Raw genomic sequence first — 15,079 nt, 5'->3', positions numbered from 1 at the left:
CGAGCGGGCGCGTCCCGCTGTGCGAATCGCATCCCCAACGGCCAAGACAGTGCAGCGCTCCCGGTCAGCGGGACTGACCGGGGCGCTGCAGGGAGAAAGACGCCGTGAGCGCTCCGGGGAGGAGCGGGGACCCGGAGCGCTAGGCGTAACAGCTGGGTTACCACATATCTCCTTACAACAAGGGTTAGGTAGAATGTCCAAGAATCCTAAAATTAAAAGGCCGTCACAAGTATGAGAGTTATTTGAAACTGAAAAAGGAAGAGGTATAGGAGAGGTATTTGCTAGTTGAGAGAGGGTTTTGAACCAGGGAAGCAGAATTTGCGCAGTTTCCAGAGCAGTAGCTACTATTTTTTTTTTTTTTAAAGCAGATTACCATAATTTTTAGTGTGTCTAGGCTGGTTTTCCATTTTAAAAGGTACAATAGTTGAGCTCTTTGTAGAATGATATTAAAAAAAAACATGTGAGAGTGCCCACATTAGGAGGTTTCATAATATATGATGAGTCAGAGAAAGGGTTTAATTTTGGAGAGTATGACAACGTAGGTATTTGAAAAGTATTTGTTAGTGATGTTGTATTCAGATATTCATGTTTAGAGTATAATCAGGTTATATTAGTCCAGGACACCAGTAATGGTGGAGATCAGTGGGAGAGTGCAAAGGTGCAACTTTTCTGATGTATTCAGAGACTGCAGACCTTGCCTGGTGAGGTGAGCATAGTATAAATTTCTTTTTCATAGCCTCTATCTCATATTGTTCATTTACATTATTTGTCAATACATCTTCTAGACCACAAAAGGACCGAACTACAGGTTTGTGCATGTTACTCTAGGCTGACTTTTTTTTCCATTGCCTTTTTAAAAAAGGAAAAAAGGAAAAAAACACACAGGTTTTGATAAATCTTCCTTTATAACCATATATTGTATGCGTAAATATGTACATATATATATATATATATATATATATATATATATATATATATATACACCGTATATCCTCTCTCTCTCTCTCTCTCTCTCAATACTTTGTTATATACCCTTTGTTGGCAAGGACAGAGGTCAAACGTTATCTGTAAGTCTTCACAAGGTTTTCACACACTGTTGCGTTTTTTTTGGCCCATTCCTCCATGCAGATGTCCTCTAGAGCAGTGATGTTTTGGGGCTGTCTCTGGCCAACACAGACTTTCAACTCCCTCTAAAGGTTTTCTATGGGGAGGAGGACATGTCTGGCACTGCATGATTTGAGTCCCTGCTGGCGTAGTGTGTTACTGATGGTAGCCTTTGTTACTTTGGTCAAAGCTCTCTGCAGGTCATTCACTAGGTCCCCCCCATGGGATCCTGGGATTTTTGCTCACCATTCTTGTAATCATTTTGACACCACAGGGTGAAATCTTGCATGGAGCCCCAGATCGAGGGAGATTATCAGTGGTCTTGTATGTCTTTCATTTTCTAATAATTCTCCTACAGTTTATTTATTCACACCAAGCTGCTTGCCTATTGCAGATTCAGTCATCCCAGCCTGGTGCCGGTCTACAATTTTGTTTCTGGTGTGCTTTGACGGCTCTTTGGTCTTGGCCATAGTGGAATTTGGAGTGTGACTGTTTGAAGTTGTGGACAGGTGTCTTTTATACTGTTCACACCGGTGCCATTAATACAGGTAACAAGTGGAGGACAGATGAGACTCTGAAAGAAGTTACAGGTCTGTGAGAGCCAGAAATCTTGCTTGTTTGTAGGAGACCAAATACTTATTTTCCACCATAATTTGCAAATACATTTTTTAAAAATCAGACAATGTGATTTTATGGATTTATTTTTCTCATTATGTCTCTCATAGTTGAGGTATACCTATGATAAAAATTACAGGCATCTCTCATCTTTTTAAGTGGGAGAACTTGCATAAATACATTTTGCCCCACTGCTTATTGCTGCTAATGTAATAGCCATGTGAGATCTCTATCTGGTGGTCCTTTCCCCTGATGACCCCATGAACAGGTTCAAAAAACTATTTAAGAACATACTTTCTCCAACCTCACCCTATCCATGGATATTATTGCCCTGAGTAGATCCGCTCCTTCTGAACACAATTTAACCACACATCTCTTAGCAGCAGGCAAAGCAACTCTTCTCACCAACCGTTTCTGATTTACAGTGCAGAATAAATCAGATTTGTTGATTTGAGTTGGGGAGTTGGGAAGAGAGAATGCATGACAAATATCTCTAGTTGAAACAAATCACAAAAATAAAAACAAATGACAGCATGCTTGGAGTGTAAAATGACAAAATACACTATAGTTACCTAACCCTGATGCTATGGACCTTACACACCTACTGCAACCAGTCACTGAGACAGCAGACTGTGTTTCTCATCAGCAGAGCAGGAATGTGATGCTGATTCAGCGAGGGGAATGTAGAGTATTTACTATTTTATACCTCTAGCAGAAGACCCCCTCTAAGTCTTTTTAATAAGGCCTTCCAATAAATTATTCTGAATTTGTTTACTTTTTTATGTCATCTGATGACAAAACATGATACCAAATTCCAGCTGAACTGATCTAATGCTTTTTTGCAAACTACAGACATGCAAAAAAGTGATGGGGATACCTTTTTATTAAAATTTCATAGGGTACCATTAAAAAAGAAATTATAAAAAAGACACAGTAGTGATGGAAAAAATTGTATTTAGCAAAATGTTTCTTTTTTATAACAATTTTTTTTAAATACATTTTTAAAGAGGGATCAATTTATGTGGGCAGGTAGGGCAATAAAAATGTAGCCGACAATAATAAAAATGTAGTGTGTGTGTTTTTCCCTTTTTATTTTTTATTTTTAGGTAGTACTACTACTCCCAGCATGGAACACACTGTTCCAAGATGGGAGTAGTAGCACCTGTACTAATTGACAGAATGCCCTGGGTCCGTTGTGATCCTACTGTATAATGTACTTCCGTATATATACACCTATTCATATTTCCTACAGAGAGCTGTGATTGGCCAGATGGTTCCAGCCAATCACAACTCTGTGGGAAATATGAACAGGTGTATATATACGTCAGCGCAGGGGATAATAGAAGAGTGGCCGCCTGCATCTATTCATTATACAGGAGGATCACAGTGGGTGTCAGGAGTGACACTCGCTGCAATCTGTCTATTAATGCAAGTATTACAGCTCCCAGCATGGAGCAGAGTGTGCTCCATGATGGGAGCAGAAGAACCTGCAGTAAGAGACAGATCACAGCAAGTGTCACTTCTGACAGAGTCGGGAGAACAGCTGATGTTGAGCAGTGGATATATGTCCTATATCTACTGCCCAGAAAGAACTTACAGTGAGCCTGCAATATATATACAGTATACACATTGCTGGCTCACTTAACCCCTTGCTGAGCTGTGCGCTATGCGCCAGCCCAGCAAGGAAAGACTTAACTAACACTGCTGGCAGTGCTGGACAATATAGGTTAACCCTTTGGGCAGTATATACTATATATGGCTATCTATAGTCCGCTTACTTCCCTTCAGACCCATCTGGGTCTTTGTAGCTCTGCCCCTAGTGATAACGTCATTAGGGGCAGAGCTTCAGATGGAAGCCAGGCTGGCAAGGCTGTGAAGTCCATAGAATAAATAGCAGTACCATAGACATGCGCTTAAGGTATATCATGTGACTTGACAATCGGAGGCTCAATCCGTATTCAGACATAAAGACAAATGACACTGCACACGATATGCATTTAAAAAATCTTTGCTTTTAGTATCATTAACCATGAGGTTACTTCTTAACCCCTTAAGGACCCAGCCATTTTACACCTTAGGACCCGGCCATTTTTTGCACATCTGACCACTGTCACTTTAAACATTAATAACTCTGGAATGCTTTTAGTTATCATTCTGATTCCGAGATTGTTTTTTCGTGACATATTCTACTTTAACATAGTGGTAAAATTTTGTGGTAACTTGCATCCTTTCTTGGTGAAAAATCCCCAAATTTGATGAAAAATTTGAAAATTTTGCATTTTCCTAACTTTGAAGCTTTCTGCTTGTAAGGAAATGGATATTCAAAATATTTATTTTATTTTATTCACATATACAATACGTCTACTTTATGTTTTCATCATAAAATTGACGTGTTTTTACTTTTGGAAGACACCAGAGGGCTTCAAAGTTCAGCAGCAATTTTCCAATTTTTCACAAAATTTTCAAACTCACTATTTTTCAGGGACCAGTTCAGGTTTGAAGTGGATTTGAAGGGTCTTCATCTTAGAAATACCCCACAAATGACCCCATTATAAAAACTGCACCCCCCAAAGTATTCAAAATGACATTCAGTCAGTGTTTTAACCCTTTAGGTGTTTCACAGGAATAGCAGCAAAGAGATAATTCACAATCTTCCTTTTTTACACTTGTATTTTCTTGTAGACCCAATTTTTTAATTTTTGCAAGGGGTAAAAGGAGAAAATTTATACTTGCATTTGTAGCCCAATTTCTCTCGAGTAAGCACATACCTCATATGTTTATGTAACATGTTCGGCGGGCGCAGTAGAGGGCTCAGAAGCGAAGGAGCGACAAGGGGATTTTGGAGAGTACGTTTTTCAGAAATGGTTTTTGGGGGGCATGTTGCATTTAGGAAGCCCCTATGGTGCCAGAACAGCAAAAAAAAACACATGCCATACCATTTTGAAAACTAGACCCCTTGAGGAACGTAACAAGGAATTAAGTGAGCCTTAATACCCCACAGGTGTTTCACGACTTTTGCATATGTAAAAAAAAAAAAAAAATTCACTAAAATGTGTGTTTCCCCCAAATTTCAAATTTTTGCAAGGGTTAATAGCAGAAAATACCCCCAAAATTTGTAACCCCATCTCTTCTGAGTATGAAGGTACCCCATAAGTTGACCTCAAGTGCACTACGGGCGAACTACAATGCTCAGAAGAGAAGGAGTCATATTTGGCTTTTTGAGAGCAAATTTTGCTCGGGGGCATGTCGCATTTAGGAAGCCCCTATGGTGACAAGGACAGAAAAATAACCCCCACATGGCATACCATTTTGAAAACTAGACCCCTTGAGGAACGTAACAAGGGGTACAGTGAGCATTTACCCCCCACTGGTGTCTGTCAGATCTTTGGAACAGTGGGCTGTACAAAATTTTTTATTTGCACAGCCCATTGTTCCAAAGATTTGTCAGACACCAGTGGGGTGTAAATTCTCACTGCACCCCTCATTACATTCCGTGAGGGGTGTAGTTTCCGAAAAGGGGTCACATGTGGGGTTTTGTTTTTTTTGCGTTTGTCAAAACCGCAGTAACAATCAGCCACCCCTGTGCAAATCACTTCAAATTTGCATGGTGCACTCTCCCTTCTGGGCCTTGTTGTGCACCCCCAGAGCACTTTACTCCCACATGTGGGGTATCTCCGTAGTCAGGAGAAACTGCATTGCAAATTTTGGGGGGCTTTTTTCCCTTTTACCTCTTGTCAAAATGAAAAGTATAGGGCAACACCAGCATGTTAGTGTAAAATTTTTTTTTTTTTTTTTTACACCAACATGCTGGTGTAGACCCCAACTTCCCCTTTTCATAAGGGGTGAAAGGAGAAAATACCCCCCAAAATTTGTTAGACGATTTCTCCCGAGAACGGCGATACCCCATATGTGGCCCTAAACTGTTGCCTTGAAATACGACAGGGCTCCGAAGTGAGAGCGCCATGCGCATTTGAGGCCTGAATTAGGGATTTGCATAGGGGTTGACATAGGGGTATTCTACGCCAGCAATTCCCAAACAGGGTGCCTCCAGCTGTTGCAAAACTCCCAACATGCTTGGACAGTCAACGGCTATCCGACAATACTGGGAGTTGTTTTTTTTGCAACAGCTGGAGGCTCCATTTTGGAAACAGTGGCGTACCAGACGTTTTGCATTTTTATTGGGGAGGGGGGCTATGTAGGGGTATGTGTATATGTAGTGTTTTTTAATTTTTATTTTATTTTGTGTTAGTGTAGTGTAGTGTAGTGTTTTTAGGGTACAGTCACGCGGGCAGGGGATTACAGCGAGTTTCCCGCTGCGAGTTTGAGCTGCCACGCAAAATTTGCTGCATCGCAAACTTGCAGCCTGATACTCACTGTAAGCCCCCTGCCCATGTGAATGTACCCTGTACATTCACAGGGGGGGGGGGGAACCTCCAGCTGTTGCAAAACTACAACTCCCAGCATGCACAGTCTATCAGTGCATGCTGGCAGTTATAGTTTTGCAACAGCTGGAGGCACACGGGTTGGGAAACACTGAGTTAGGAAACAGACAATGTTTCCCAACCAGTGTGCCTCCAGTTGTTGCAAAACCACAACTCCCAGCATGCCCAGGCAGCCGAAGGGCATATTGGGAGTAGTGGTTACGCAACAGCTGGAGGAGAACAGTTACAGAACTACAACTCCCAGCATGCCTGGAGAGTAAGGGCATGCTGAGGATGTGTAGTTTTGCAACATCTGGAAGGGCACAGTGGTCTCCAAACTGTGGACCTCCAGATGTTGCAAAACTGCAACTCCCAGCATGCCCAGACGCCAAGGGCTGTCTGGGCATGCTGGGAGTTGTAGTTTACAGGGTCCTATTACAGCAATGCATGTCGCTTTACGGCGACGTGCATTGCTGTAAAGGGCCCGACCGCGGCTGAAGATCTACTCACCTGTCGCCGCCGCTGCCGTCTCCGCCGCCGGGATCCGGATCTTCAGGGACGAGGTAAGTACCGGGGTCGGGCCCCAGCACTCCCCCGTCCCCCGCCGCGTCCTCCGGTCTTCCTCCTGTCCTCTCCGGACTTCAAGGGGCCGGGCAGGACGGGAGGAAGTAACCGCCCCCACCCCCTGCGATTGGTCAGTTAACTAACCGACGGATCGCAGGGGATCGGAGGAGGTGGCAGGCTTGCCACCTCGCTCCTATGCTTTAGCATGGTCCTGGCTGTCTGTGACAGCCGGGATCATGCAAAATTACCGGGCGGTCGGGTCCCAGAGACCCGATCAGCCCGGTATCGCCGCAGATCGCAAGGGCGATTTCCCTTGCGATTTGCGGCGATCGCCGACATGGGGGGCCTAAATGGCCCCCCTCGGCATTTGCCCTGGATGCCTGTTGAAGCATTTCAGCAGGCATCCGCTTCCGATCTCTGCCCGGGGCGCGGCAGAGACCGGAGAAACACCAGGACGTACTAGTAAAGCCCAGGGTGCCAGGACGTTCTAGTACGTCCTGGGTCCTTAAGGGGTTAATGATAATACAGCAATATTCACCCGAAGTGCTCACTGAACCGCGCGACTGCCCATATGGTCTCTGGCTTATGCTTCACCCTTTCTGGAATTTCCATGAGTCCATGAGGTTCACCTTCCTCTCACGAAGGAGAAGCCGCAATGAGCGCCGGACACTTCCGACGTTTCGGAGGCCACACCTCCTTTCTGGCTCCCGTCTGTAGCTCCGCCCATAATTACGTCATCACTAGGGGCAGAGCTACATGGACCAAACAGGGACAGGGACCGAGGGAGGTAAGCGGACCTCGTCTTCTGAATACATCATATATACAGCTACCTGTAGACACACACCATGAAAAATGCCAGAAAAAATGCCAGAAAAACTGCCAAAACACAGGAAAAAGCTGAGGCAGTTTTTCTGGTGTTTTTGCTGGCATTTTTTGTTAGGTGTAAAAGAAAAACAAGAGGAAACCTAGCCTAAAAGGGTCAGTGTTCTGTACTGTACTTTTCTCTGCTCCTCACAGACATGTATCTTGCTAATCTGTGTACCACATCACCATTGAAACCCTTGCACTTGGCTGTGATGTCACTGGATTGACTGTCCTGTGGTTACTGGATGCAAAGCAATTCTGGTAGCCTATTTAACCATTTTCAATGTTTCAACCTGCTAATCTCTAACCCAGGGCATACCTTAAATTTGACACTTTCCATTCAACTGAATGGCTTGATCTCTGCCATAAACTTCTGAATCTACTTTAAATTTTTGACTCTACATCTTTTTCTGGATTTGTCATCCATTGATAATCACCTAGTTCTGTCCCACAGCTGCCATCTAATTATTCTCTTTTGCTTTCATCACTGTCAGCTTCACTTTTTTTTGAGGATGGCAACATGATGATCTCAGCAGCTAAAGGGGTACCTCTTTCTTATAAAGTGATGGTTTACAGCTAGAATCACAAATAGCCAGTGGACAGAGTACAGAAGTAGAGCTGCGTCCCCTTTACTGTTCTTTTATCAATACAATAGTGCTGGCATCTGCTTTTACAATTCTCACAAAAAATAATGGGAAACGAGGGCTTTTCTGCTTGTCTTTTTGTACTGTCTTTTTGTACCTCTACTCCCCGAGTGCATGCACTCTCACAATAACATCCTTTCTCTTTATTGTTGTAGTGCTTCTGCCATGCCATCTTCTGCTTTGAAATGTGGTGCCAGTTGCTGGTAACAGTCTTTGTTTATGCTGGAGTAATGGATCCAAGTCTGTTTTTTTACTTCAGTGTGGCTTCGAGGTGTTGCTTCTATTTCCTCAGTGCACTTACTGTGATGTTTATAGTCTTTCTGCAGCAATTGTGCTCTTTTCATTTAAATGGGCAATGTCACTTCAAAAAATTTACTTTTGACAGGTTTTAGTATTATATAAAATATTTGGAACAATAATTTTAGCTTGTTCAGTTTTCTGGTCCAGGTGTTCTTAGCTGTCTTTCCCTTTAGACAGTCTTATCCTGTGTTATATGCTATGCTGATACTTGAGTTTATATTTTTTTTGTACAACTGCTGGCTGGCCACCCTATTTAGCTTTACCCTAAGTTCTGGGGGTTTCTGAGTACTAGGCTCCATTTCTAGGACCCAGGTGACTTCTAAAGGAGAAGCCTGTTTTTATAGCCGAGCGACTTGTCAGCATTGTTACAATCAGTGACAAATTAAAACAGTCTACATAAAACTTTGTTTTGATTACAATTGCCATTTGTTTAATCAATTATCATTTTTTTCCCATTACACGTAAATGATACATTCATCTTATAAAATATAATAGATCTCTCCCTTCCTTCCCTCCCATCAAATGAATAAATAAATAAATAAACTAAAAATTGTATCTGATAGAAGATACCTCTCCTACTGCCTACCTCACCTAGGATATAAAGGCTCCAAATCAAGATAACATATGAGCAAGAGGAGCATGATCCCTTCATTTATGTCTATGGGAGGGGGTATGATAGCTAGTACATAGCCGTTACACCTCTTCCCATAGACCTGTAGGGAGGGAGCGTGGTGGCTGGCAGCGCCAGTCATTGGGCAAGGAGTGTGCATCGAATGACAGGGGTGCCGCAGCGGAGATCCTTTTTATAGGAGAAAAAATGTATTCAGCACAGTAGAATACAATATATACACACATTTATATATATATATATATATATATATATATATATGTATATGTATATTTATATATATATATATATATATATATATATATATATATATATATATATATATATACAGTATATATACAGTCATGGCCGCAAATGTTGGCACCCCTGAAGTTTTTTGCTATACACATGTTTATTCCCTTTGTGTGTATTGGAACTAAACCAAAAAAGGGAGGAAAAAAAGCAAATTGGACATAATGTCACACCAAACTCCAAAATGGGCTGGACAAAATTATTGGCACCCTTTCAAAATTGTGCATAAATAAGGTTGTTTCAAGCATGTGATGCTCCTTTAAACGCTACTGGGGCAAGTGTGGGCAATATAAAAATCACACCTGAAAGCAGATATAAATGAGAGAAGTTCACCTAGTCTTTGCATTGTGTGCCTGTGTGTGCCACACTAAGCATGGACAACAGAAAGAGGAGAAGAGAACTGTCTGAGGACTTGGGAACCAAAATTGTGTAAAAAAATATCAACAATCTCAAGGTTACAAGTCCATCTCTAGAGATCTAGATTTGCGCAACATAATCAAGAAGTTTGCAACCCATGGCACTGTAGCTAATCTCCCTGGGCATGGACGGAAGAGAAAAATTGATGAAAGGTGTCAGTGCAGGATAGTCCGGATGGTAGATAAGCAGCCCCAAACAAGTTCCAAAGATATTCAAGCTGTGTTGCAAGCTCAGGGAGCATCAGTGTGAGCGCAAACTATCTGTCGACATAAAAATAAAAAACTAACTGGAGACATAAAAAAGCAAGACTAAAGTAACATGTGTATAGCAAAACATGTGTTACTGTAATCCTTTTCTGTGAGAAATACTTCATTTTCTTGAAACATTTCAGGGGTGCCAACATTTCTGGCAATGACTGTATATATATATATATATATATATATATATATATATATATATATATATGTATATATAATCTGAAAGAAAAATATAGATTTTTTGGGGTAAAAACTTTTTAAAATTATATATATATATATATATATATATATATATATATATATATATATGGTACATAGCAACTTCGGAAGGGGTTGCTTTGCCCTACACTGTGATGGCGCTGAGAGCTTGCTCCCGCACTCTGAACATGCGCGGACCTGCGCAGCCAGACGGTGCGTGTTACCAAGGATGCTGCCACTGAGATACAATCCCCTCTCACCGAGAAGTCCTTCTTTACTGTTTACAGGTCCCTGCAATGAAAACGTGAGGTACTTAGCTCACAATTTGGCCACCAAATAGTTTGGACCATCCCACCACGATAAGGTGAACTCATTGGGACAGACCCTACACTGGCTGCCAAATTTTGAGCTAAGTATCTCACTTTTTCATTTCTTGCATTATAGCTATATAGCATTTCATGTTTTATCTGTATCTTTGTGCTAGCAGTGTGCTGCTTTATTATCCTGTCTATGTATATTCAGCCTAACAGCGTGCACCTGTATGCCTATGCCAGGTCCATGCAGTAGTTTTGGTATCAGTATGTGCTGGCCAACTTATCCTTGTTTGTGATATATATATATATATATATATATATATATATATATATATATATATATATATATAAATAATCCGGACTATTCAAAGGAATATTAAGATTTTTATGTCTATACAGGCACAGATGCAATGCCTAGTACTGACATGTTAAAAGCTTTGTGGAGCAAATAACAACAATTACAGACTGAAGTAGTCAGCAAAACCACTAAGCAAATATTACTTCCAACAACTTTGTAGCAAAAAGAATCCTGCTGTCTTTTAAAATGATTTTTGTAGATGCAAATGTTTTATCTGCACTTAAAAATAGAACAAGTAATTTTCTGTATATAAGATATGCAATATCCTGAACTGCAGGGGGTATAATAATTTTTTCCCCCTAATAGGTCAAGCCTTAAACACAGCTCTGCTTAAGTATACTGTGAAGAGTTTTAAAAATACAGCAGGTGTTTGTTATATTCATGTACTTCGAATATTTGTGATGGAAACATAAAGATGTTCATAATCAGCATCAAATATGTTTATAAGGATTCTGTAAAATGATAATAAATCCAATTAAACTAAATTATTATAAAGATTTTGAAGGATACTAACATCACAATATGCTGAGATTTATTTTAGAAATAAACAAGACTTAAAAATTATGTTTTAACAGACCAGATGTACTGGAAACACCAACATACACACTTTGCATGCCTAGCCCATCAAAACTGATACATTATGCATGTAATTTCCTGACATCTAATTTCTTTTTTACACACTTTTTTTTTTAACTTAGTGTTTCATGGCTTCTTTCCAGCATGATTTTCTGGTACTTCATCCTTCATGCTATTGCTGTTTTGCTCTAGTAACTCAAAAAGACCATGCCAGATTGGTTTTGATCATGTTTGGACTGTGGTGGGGTGCAATTAATGCTACATTTTGTGCAAGAATAGGTGGCTAAACATTAAACTGTTACAGTTGCATCCACATCATGTACTGATAAAGAACATTCCTGATGATCCTCATTTTTGTATATTGTTTTAAGATTTTAAAGAGAATCTCCAGGTTACAGATAATGTTCATTACCCAAGTGTCAAAGAGGCTGTGATGCAAGCTTCCTTCTTCCCCTATTCCTCATTGCCATAACTGACTAGCATACATTGCCTTCCCATACTGAACCTTGTATACGAATCAGTTAAAGCTGGGACATGTGGAGGAAGGAGTAGCCATACTTCCTGTGGCACACCATAGACTTTTTGAAGCGCTGAGCAAAATCTACAACAAACAGATTGACTTTAATGAAGATTAGTTTCTTCTCTCGTCAACAAATCTGTTCTCCATTCTTAAATACTACCACATCTCAATGAGAATTGGAAACTATTTTACCTCTGCCTGCTATTGTATTCTACTGTGCCTTTTATATCTGTAAAACTACAAGTACAATCTTAAGTTTTTATGCCATGTATGAACTTTCCTTTAGGCTAGTTTGAGACAAACTTAAAACAGCAGCATTTCTGCACCATATCAGGGACCACAAGTCCTGTCTAGAGACAAGCAAACTTTTCAAAAGTTAATTTCTGCAGGTTTGCCAAACTCTGGCAAAAAGTTCTAGTTCTGATCAAACTTATTCTGTCCCAGCCTGTACTTAACCAATAGCCAAAAACATGTGTGTATAACCCTGTGTAAGAGCCTTAAAAGCCCTGTGGTACACTGTTGGGTCAATTTTTAGTATATCTATGTATTTCTGAGTTGTTTATAAGACAAAGTAAATTTCAAAGTTAAGTCTATGGGTAAATGGATGGTACCTGGTGGTGACTAACATGCTGAATAAAAACAAACTATATTAGCAGGGTTTTTATAACTTTAAAATTATCATCCAAAAATGATCCCTGTTTTGGAGGGAGAACTGTTTGAAAGGAGTTATTCTCTAATTTTCATATTCCTTATTCTACTTTTTCCATGTGGCTGATATTTTTTTTGCCAGGTTCTGCCATACTGAACCACTCAAAGTTTGCGATTTAGCCTAACCAAAGTTCAAAGCCAAACCAAAGTACAATGTTCTGACCGAATTAGGGTTCTACATGTTCGGTTTTCTCATCTTTAGTCCTGGTACATCTGTGGCTCCAATGACCCAAACTGACATAATCATAGGGGTCTATGTAGCTATCAGGTGAATTTGTTAGTCCTGCAGTCAGGCCAGGACCTGTGGCTAAAATACACAAACAGGAATGGACTCCTATTACATTTTTAAACTGGCTTAAAGGTTTTTTTACATGCAACATATTAAGTGTTGAAAACGTGGTGAACATTCTGCCCTATTCATCTGAAATCCATCCACTTGCTTTAGAAACATTTTTATGAAATAAAATATTATAAATGACACACACAATTCTGCAACTCATCTGCCACATGTAAACATACCCTACTACTTTTCACAGAAAAAGGAACGGATGCTGATTTTAGCTGAATATAGACTATACTAACATATCTGCCATACTGCACTATAAATCTGGCCTATAAAAATTGACAGTTCAGTTGTAAGAAAATTAAATATGACTAAATATTTAAACTAAATTGGTAAAAGTTTTGTAGTGTTCTCATAATTAGTCAAGGTCATTAGGAGAAATGTCAATTTTTTTTACAATATAGATGGCTAATGAATAATTTATAGCTGTTCACACGTTAACTGTAATAAGTAATGGGCATTAATTTGTGTGCAAGAAATTAAAATATAATTACAGTTAAATAAACACACGCTAATGGTATCTTGGTATGCAGAAATTAATATAAATATTTAATTGTTGACCAGTGTTTCATTACATGACAAAGCAACAGTGATTTAAAGTTTAATTTGATTTTAATAAGACAGTTTTTTTCTCCAACCCCCCCCCCCCCCAATAAATTACATTAGAATTAAAACAACAAAATGAAAACTGGTAAATTGAAAGGGCATATTTTTCCCAAGGCCGGGTGCATCTTTTCTGACTATGGTATTATACTAAACATTTAAATATTGCTATAATTAAATTTTATATGTGCTATTTAAATCAATGAGAAGAATTCAAATTACACAGTGAAAAAAAGTAAGTGGTTTAATAATGATGTACTAATGGTCACATTGTAATGAGACTTTTTCATTTTTCAGAACTATAGCAACACCTTTGTAGTAAATTGCTAATTAATTGCTTTTAGTAGTCGGAGTAAATTATGCTAAAATGCCAAATAAGTCAAAGCAGAATAAATTATTATGACTAATAATAGTAGATTGAGTTCCACTAGAATGCATATAGGGAAAACTTTTGTTCATCTACACTGAGCAAAGTAATTCATTTGCATTGATTTTCATTTTTGTTTGCCCTCTATTTAAACTTGAAAGGGAAATAAGTAACATTCATTTTGACATGGGAAGTACTTTTCACTCCACATTTATTTTTATTTTTTTTTACTTCATAAGAAAACTTTGTTTCCTTTTTAAAGTAAACATGGCTTATAAAAAACAAAACAAAACAAAAAAACACCACTAGGGGTTGCCATACCATCCAGAACATAATCCTTTCCGGCTGCATCATCTTAAACCGATGCACAGTCACTAAAGTTCAGTTAGTAAGGGTGGGACTAGCACTCCTTTGCGCTCATTCCTGTCCTATCAGACTGATGCAGAGATCCAGCAAAGCAGAAAAAGTGTGGAAGTTGAGTTCGGCAGAGTGAGGGACACACCCCCTCCAAGCACAGAATGATAAACCAAGTGAGCAACAGAAAGGTATTTGTGAGAGAAATATAGGTGTTAGACACATAAAAATTATATGTACATGATCATGAGTAGGTACTGTGTAACAAAAAACTTTATTTTTTCAGGATATGACATGTATTCCTGAAAGCTTATGGGACATTTTGGTTCTCATAGAAGAGATCTAAACAATTATAGATGCAACTATAGAGACAATTCAACTTCTATAGTAAGTTATTAAGAAATATTACAAACACAGCATTTATATAGCTTGTCCTGAACTAAATGTATAGTGCTACTCTAAATGCTAAACTGGGCAGGTATGAAGCAATAATGGTGAGTGGGAGAGCTGTCAAGGCTCTCAAACATAAAAGAACATGTAACTCACCTGTCAACAAAAAGTGCACCTACAGTCCCTCAATTAGATCTCCTTAAAGCCAGGGTTGAAACCTCACTTGTAGTGTGATACACAATT

This window comes from Hyla sarda, chromosome 5 (assembly GCF_029499605.1).
Source record: "Hyla sarda isolate aHylSar1 chromosome 5, aHylSar1.hap1, whole genome shotgun sequence".
Taxonomy (NCBI): domain Eukaryota; kingdom Metazoa; phylum Chordata; class Amphibia; order Anura; family Hylidae; genus Hyla; species Hyla sarda.
This window is presented reverse-complemented; position numbering follows the sequence as displayed.